Source organism: Balaenoptera borealis, assembly GCF_965194805.1.
Source record: "Balaenoptera borealis genome assembly, chromosome: 5".
Taxonomy (NCBI): domain Eukaryota; kingdom Metazoa; phylum Chordata; class Mammalia; order Artiodactyla; family Balaenopteridae; genus Balaenoptera; species Balaenoptera borealis.
This window is the reverse complement of record NC_138862.1, coordinates 146054841-146062799: the sequence shown is the minus strand read 5'-3', so window position 1 is coordinate 146062799 and position 7959 is coordinate 146054841. Positions and strand designations below refer to the sequence as shown.

The following is a 7959-nucleotide window of genomic DNA, read 5'->3' as shown; positions in this document are numbered from 1 at the left end:
GGCTGCAGGCCCCAGAAGGATGCTTTGAGAAACAGTGTAACAGGATGACCTTGGGCAAGTAACTGCCTATCTGGCTTCAGCTTCCTCATCTGTAAAACAAGGGTGGGGTTTAATTCCCTCTGAAGTTGTTTGTTTGTTTGTTTTCCATCAAAGAACAATGAAGAATTAGCCTAAAATCCGTTTTATTTCCTTGCATCATAAACTCAGTGCAATTGTGGTTTCTTTCCTTGTAGGCATTTGATGAGTTTAACATTCACTTGAGGTTTGAATGGCAAAAAGGCTCTTTATTGGGAAAATATATTGTTGTTTTCTTAGCATTTCTACAAAATATTCATCTTGAGAAAAAGCATCCTTATTCTCTTTTCCTTTGTGCTCCTTTAGAAAGTGGAGGACGATGGGAAAGTTCCAGAGCTACATACATTTCAAAAGATTGAAAAAATTTATTTCTGATAATAGTAATTTTCTTTATCTTTGGCCTCAATTTATGAGTCCAAAAATAAATCAAATCATATAATTAAAAATAAAAAGAGGCATTCACTGCCTCCTAATTAATGGACTTCATTTTTTTTTTAGCACAAGGATTCCACATTTTAAAAGATGGTTCTGAATGAGCTTCAGTGATTGATGGTTTACTATAATCTTTCCTGTGCTAACTAACTATGGAGGTCACAGACCATTACTGAAATGTCAATACAATTTGATCCTGTCAAATAAATTTCACTGGACTCATTTTCTACCTTCAGAATCACCAGTCAGAGACTGATCAGTAATTTAGTAGGGGTTCACCTTCCTCAGAAATAATTTCCTAATAACCATAAATATAATCTAGCCTCTAGGCATCAAAATCCAAATGCCATTTCATTGATGTTAACACTGCTGTGGGATTTGCTCACTGAAGAGAGCTTTTAATTTCCCCTTACATTTCCCTTCATGGGGAAAACAAAAAAAAACATATGTGTATGTATGTGTATGTATATATGTATGTATATTACATGCATGTACGCATATATTCCAAATCACTGAATAATTATATAAGTATGTACAAATATCTACATATACTTTTACTAGGATACAGCATACATTCTGTGCACTAATCTTAAGTAATAGCTTGATGATATTTCACACACGTAAACACTAGAGTACCCACCACCAGATCCAGATCCAGAACATTTCCATAACCTCATGTCCAAGTCAATACCCAAGGTGATATCCACCACACCCCACTCCTCCACCCAGGTAACCACTATTCTAACGTCTCTCACTATCAACCAGTTTTGCCTGTTCTTTAAATTCACAGAAATGGCATCAGACAGTATGGATTCTTTTGTGCTGGTTTCTCTCACTCAGCCTAAGGTCTGTGAGATTGAGCTATGTTGTTGCGTGTATCAGACAACGTGGTTCCGTAACCATGTTGTATTGATGTATCACAATTTCTCTGTCCATTCTTTTTTTTTTTAATTAATTAATTAATTTATTTATTTATTATTTATTTTTGGCTGTGTTGGGTCTTCGTTTCTGTGCGAGGGCTTTCTCTAGTTGCGGCGAGCGGGGGCCACTCTTCATCGCGGTGCGCGGGCCTCTCACTGTCGCAGGCTCTCTTGTTGCGGAGCACAGGCTCCAGACGCGCAGGCTCAGTAGTTGTGGCTCACGGGCCCAGTTGCTCCGCGGCATGTGGGATCTTCCCAGACCAGGGCTCGAACCCGTGTCCCCTGCATTAAGCAGGCAGATTCTCAACCATTGCGCCACCAGGGAAGCCCTTCTCTGTCCATTCTTACGCTGACGAGCACCGTGGTTGTTTCCAGTCTCAGGCTGGTCAGAGTGTTCCTGTGTTCATCACCTGGGCACCTTTAAGGCTCTCCGTTTTCCCCCGACAGGACTCTAGTAAAATGACTTGTTTGGAGGCCCTTCTGTAGCGTCCAGCTTCTATCAGCCTGCGCGTGGCTCCGACATGACGTTTGTTTACACCTACACATAATCAAGGTTTGGAGGGAAAACTGGAAAGGAGAGTGGGGTTGACTGTGAGAAAACCACCGATATGTCCCCACTGGACCCCCCAGAGCTACTCTAGCCGGGGACTCTCCGGAGCAGTTTCGTGATGTGACAATCTGAGAGTCACAAGGGACATCAAAACACTGAGCATCTTCAGGCAGGTAGAACGTTATATTCACAACAAAGACCCAGAGAAGTTCAGTGACTTTTTCAAAGTCACACAGCTAGGGAGGAACCTTCGTAGTGATTTTAGAGCCTTGTAGAGTTGTGATTACACGCCAAGTCCTTGCGTCATTCAGGTCACCCTGTACTAAGGTGCCTGGAAAGGGAGTGAGCGTGAGGGAGAGAGTTACCAGTGAGAGCAAGTTAAATATTAATTGGGTAATTCGGGCAGCTCATTTTTGCAGTGACTGCTCGTCACTATGGTGGACATAGTTGATGACTCCTTACTCCTGGTGACATTTCGGCAGGAGAGCATTAGCCAGGTCCTAATCACTGATGGAGAACACAGAGCCTTTTCGTGGGTAAAGCCATCAAAGGAATTGTCCTGGACATTGAAAGAAGCAGTCAACTCCCTTCCATGTCAGACTTCTCCCTTCCTATCCACGCTGTAGAGCAAATACAGTGAATCAGAGAGCAGTCGTTGCTGGGGGAAAGGGCTGCTAAACTAGCTGGTGTTGAAAAGGGCCCAAGACTCACGTGTTTACATAATCAGCTCATTATAGCACCACCACCCTCCCAATTAAAGCCAATCCTTCCTTCCAGGAACGCCAGCTGCCTATTACCCTTATATGAGTTATCTTCCCCTCCTGAGACAGGCTGGGACCTGGGACCTGGGACCCTTTGCTGCAGGGCTTACACCTGGACAAACGTCTGCTCCAGCAACAAAATACAGAGAAACTATAAGGGACTAAAAATAGCTGTGTGCATGTCCAGTTGGGGCAAATTATGGACAACAAGATACAAAAAGACCCAAAGAGCCCAACCGCCACTTCTGAGGAGAAGGGAGCAAAAGCAGGGCACTGCGCATGCCCCCTGCACTCAACACCGCCTAAGGGGCGGGCAGACCACCTAAGCCACACCTCTGGCCCAACCCCTGGACACACCCCTCCCCTCACCCCATATAAGGAACCAGCTCGCCCTCCCTTCAGGGAGTGAGTGAGCAAAGGAACCTGTTACTTGTTTTCACTCCCCGCCCTGTGCATCAGGGGTCCCAATAAAGCCTTGCCTGAATCTCTTGTCTGGCCTCTGATCAGTTTCTATTGATTGGGGAAGACCAAGGACCCTGGTCGGTATCACTCCTGCTGGGTCCTTAATACTCATATTCATCTTCATAAACAAATTCACAGTGTGATTTACTTCTCCCACCTGCCAGGATGCAGTTGTGGGTGCTGAGTAGGAATTAGGAAGGGCTGTTGTTTGGTCTTACTGGGAATAAGAATTCAGTACTTATTGAGTTAATCCCTCTTGTCTTCCTGTTGATAGATTCTCATACCAGTTTCCACAATAGAGCCTAGAAATAAACCAAGTCAGAAAGAAAATAGAAGGACAAGCAGAAATTAACTCAGCTTGTTGCAATTCTTTAATGAAGTCACAGATCCTTCCTCTCGATTTTCACAGAATAAATTCAGCAAATGTTTACTGGACACCTATTAGGTTCCATGGATACAAAGATAAGCCACAGTCTCTGTCATCAAGAAAGTTTCTGTTCAGAAGGATAATTGGGACCAATGCAGCTTTACTTTCTTTATTCACTCATTTAATAATAGATGTTGAGTTTCTACACTCTTCCAAACACTGTGCTAAGTTCTCAGCTGCATATATAAATAGTCTTGGCCTCATGGTCTAGAACAGCAATAACATAAGGCAGAATAATAGAATAACAGCAGTTGCACAAACTTATTCTACAAATATTAGCCCTAGTCTGTATCGGATACACGGGATACAATGACAAACAAAACACACGAGAATGAAGCTTCTTATGTTTTCCTGGGGGAGAAAACAAATAAACAAGAATATTGTAGATTTAGGTAAGTGTTATAAAATAAAGCACTAACAATATTACTGACAATGAACACATAATAATCATCAAAAACAACATCAGCAACAAAATTGCTGCATGACCAACTGCGTGCCTTTAACATCTATTTTTAAAATTTAGTCTTCAAAATAAACACTATGAGCTAGTCATTATACTCAATTTTCAGAGGACAAAAATGAGATTCAGAGAGGTGAAGAGCTTTCCCAAGGTCACACAGCACTGCAGCAGCAGAGCCAGAGATTTGAACACCGGTCCCTCTGCCTCCAAAGTCAGAACTCTTAACCTCAACACTGTAAAAGTGCTTTGACAATTCAGTGGAGGAAATGAAGGGTTAGGATGAGGGGAAGGAAAAATAATACCTCGTTGGAGATAGGTTTGGAAGATGTTTCCTAGAGGAGAAGCACTTGGAGACAAGCCTTGATGGATGCCTATGAGACAGGCAGTTTGGACGAAGCTCACTTAGCAGAACAAAGTGTTTCCATTCTTACTGATTAGCAAGACTTAATAAGGAACTGAATGATTAATTTATAGGTTTTATTGTTTAGTCTTCATTAAACTTGAACTTCTTTATATACATCCTCATCCACTGTCCTACTTTCAGGTACAAATGCAAAGAAGGGAAATGTGAGACAGACACTGATTGAAGCTCTCTGTCTGGGTCAGAAACAGGCAGTGGGGAGAGGCTTGTTCCATGAAGTCAGCGAGGGACCCAGACTTCTTCCATCTCATCAAAGTCCTGAGGCATTTAAAAGCCATATTCATAATTGACTGGTTCCCAAAACAAGCCCAAGTGAATAAACTAGCCAATTAAAAAAAAATTCTTGCTCAGGTAAGACAAATTCCAGAGACATTCAACACCTAAGAAGGGCTTACAAAGTGAGCTTGCCAATCCCATAAGTTTGTTTTCGAAATCTGAGTCTGTTTCTGTTTAGTAAATAAGTTTATTTGTATCATCTTTTTAGATTCCACCTATAAGTGATGCCCTATGATATTTGTCTTTCTCTGTCTGACTTACTTCACTTAGTATGATAATCTCTGGGTCCATCCATGTTGCTGCAAATGGCATTATTTTATTCTTTTTTATGGCTGAGTAAAATTCCATTGTATACATGTACCACATCTTCTTTATCCATTCATCTGTCAATGGACATTCGGGATTAACATATACGCACTACTGTATATAAAATAGGTAACCCATAAGGACCTAGTGTATAGCACAGGGAACTCTACTCAAAACTCTGTAAGTACCTATATGGGAAAAGAATCTGAAAAAGAATGGATAGATGTGTATGTATAACTGAATCACTTTGCTGGACACCTGAAACTAACACAACATTGTAAATCAACTCTACTCCAATAAAAAATAAAAATTTAAAAAACAAAGTGAGCTTGCTGACTCCAGGTTGTTCCCGTCTGTGAAAAAGGCACGTGTACTAGTGGCCTTTGACAGTTACCAATACGTCCATTCAGTCTATGAAGACATCAGTTCCTTGCAATTCTTTATCTCCTTATTTATCTGAATCTTCAAGAAAGCACGAATCACCAGAGGAGGAACCATGAGGCATGGAGGGGTTGGCAGCTCCCGCTGACCTAACCCTCTGACGGGCTGCACCCCTGTAATGCAACCCAGAGCCGGCGTCGTGCTGAGACCTTCTCTACGGAACCCAGATACTCTTATTCAGGCTTTGCACCCTTGACTGCTCCGTGCCAGCGGCCACGGATCGCCCAGGGCCTCAGAGTTACCCATCACAGATGACAGAAGTGAGCTCCCTGGGAAATCACAGCGAAAAGGGAAATGTGATCGGCCACGTGGTGCCTCACAGAGTGGAGAGAAAACAAGAGACGGGCTGGAAGCAAGACAGGAAATAAAGCGCTACAGGGCTGCCTCAGGGGGGCGCTGCAGCTGCCTTGCAAGCAACCAATTACTCATCCTCATGCACCTCTACTCAACGTGATAAGTACTAGAACAATAGCACGAGTTTCCTCTTTTTTAACATGGACCATCATAGCGTGCTTATTTATTTATTTATTTTAACATCTTTATTGGAGTATAATTGCTTGACAATGGTGTGTTAGTTCCTGCTGTATAACAAAGTGAATCAGCTATACATATACATATATCCCCATATCCCCTCCCTCTTGCATCTCCCTCCCATCCTCCCTATCCCACCCCTCTAGGTGGTCACAAAGCACCGAGCTGATCTCCCTGTGCTATGCGGCTGCTTCCCACTAGCTATCTATTTTACATTTGGTAGTGTATATATATGTCCATGCCACTCTCTCACTTCATCCCAGCTTACCCTTCCCCCTCCCCGTGTCCTCAAGTCCATTCTCTAGAAGACACAGCACTAGTTTCTTAATGACCGGGCAGATACGCAAGAAACAGCCCCTGGCCCACGGCCTGTGGGTGCTCTACAGTATGCATTGCAAGGGCATTAAACTTAGGTTTGGGAACGAGGCTTTCCTCTCTCCTAAACCTATGTCTCAAATGCTGACCCCACTTGAGACCTGACCTGGCCCCCTAGGAAGATGTGGCCCAATGAATGTGCCACGTGTACCAATCACATCAGCCACTCCACTTACTGTGAAAAGTAGTCGGTACTGGAATAGAGAATCTCTCTCCCTCTCTCCAGACTGGCGAAGGGTTACAAGCATCCTAAGAACTGTAGCATTCACAATCTTCCCAGTTCACGGAACAGCCATCCGCATTGTTAAAATGCCACTGTATGGCATCAACGTTACCCCCCTGAAGACAAAGGACACATCAGGAGAAAGATCAGTTAACATTTGAAGCTCATCTCAAGGGAATACATTTGCACCCAGTTTATATAAATCACAGAAACCTCTTCTTCCACATGTGTGGTCTCAGGGACTGACGGTAGTGTGAGGGGAGAGGGGACATCTGATGTCTATCTTTTCCAAAATCACGTATCTTGTATGATACACAAATATAATGTGCCTTCAGTAATCCCTGAACATCTTGTTAGAACCAAGATCAGTAATTCTTTTTGACTATCCCAATATGCCTCACTTTCACATCCCAGGGGACCACTGTGAGTTCCGATTAGGCACTCTAAAAGGCTAGAAGCAAAAAGAATATGGGGAATTAGCAAGGATAACCTTTAAAGCTATTTAGATAGATGCACAGGAAAAAAACAAGAAAGAAACAAAGTCTCAATGCTGAAGCTTAGATAATTCTAAGGTAACATCAAATCCCTGACAGCTAACGGGAGAAAGAAATCTAGTTTTTCCATTTGCTTACCTAGTTTGCGTAATTCTTTTACGTTAAGTTTCTATAACTTGAATGTTTATTAATAGTTTTCAGTGAATAATGGGACTAGTGGTGAGCAGTGGGGCTTATACTTGGGGTGTTCAAACATGGTGACCTCAATCTTCTTCTCCTGCATCCTTGAAACACCACACATGCAGCCCTAGGAAGCCAGTCCTCAGAATCCACATTACAGCACCACCATGGCTTGGTGGCGCATGATACAATAATTCATGTCCTGATCACCTCTATGCATCAAAATTATACATGTCCCTCACAGCAAACATAGGGAAGATGAATAATCCTTACTCTACTTAAAATGCTCAAAACCCCAAAAGAAAACTATAAAAAAAAAAAATGGAGAATGTCATCAGAACTATTTACCAGAGTGTCCTCCAAAGCATCAGCCAGAATAAAAGCGCTGTCCTAGAAGGTAAAAGTGAGAAGAATACAGAACAGATGAGGAAGTTGAGGGAGGCATCACCCTTCTCTGTTCCTTTTATTAGGCTGCTCACCTCAGTAGCGTTGATGAACTCCTCTTGTGAGCCTCTAAAGAAGAGAGTAGGTATGATATCATAGGATATCATATGATGTTGCTTATATGCAGAACCTAAAAAAAAAAAATGATACAAATGAACTTATTTACAAAACAGAAACAGAC

The 7959-nt window shown here is 42.4% G+C and overlaps 1 long non-coding RNA gene across 1 annotated transcript in view; it reads right to left on the bottom strand.

Annotated features, from left to right (window-relative positions):
* Positions 1-3142: 3142 nt before the first annotated feature.
* The window catches only part of LOC309629127, a 292368-nt gene continuing 287551 nt past the window's right edge, over positions 3143-7959 (bottom strand). The window contains exon 6 of the long non-coding RNA XR_014244864.1: positions 3143-7908. This is a non-coding gene — a long non-coding RNA (uncharacterized lncRNA). The remainder of the gene's footprint in view (positions 7909-7959) is intronic.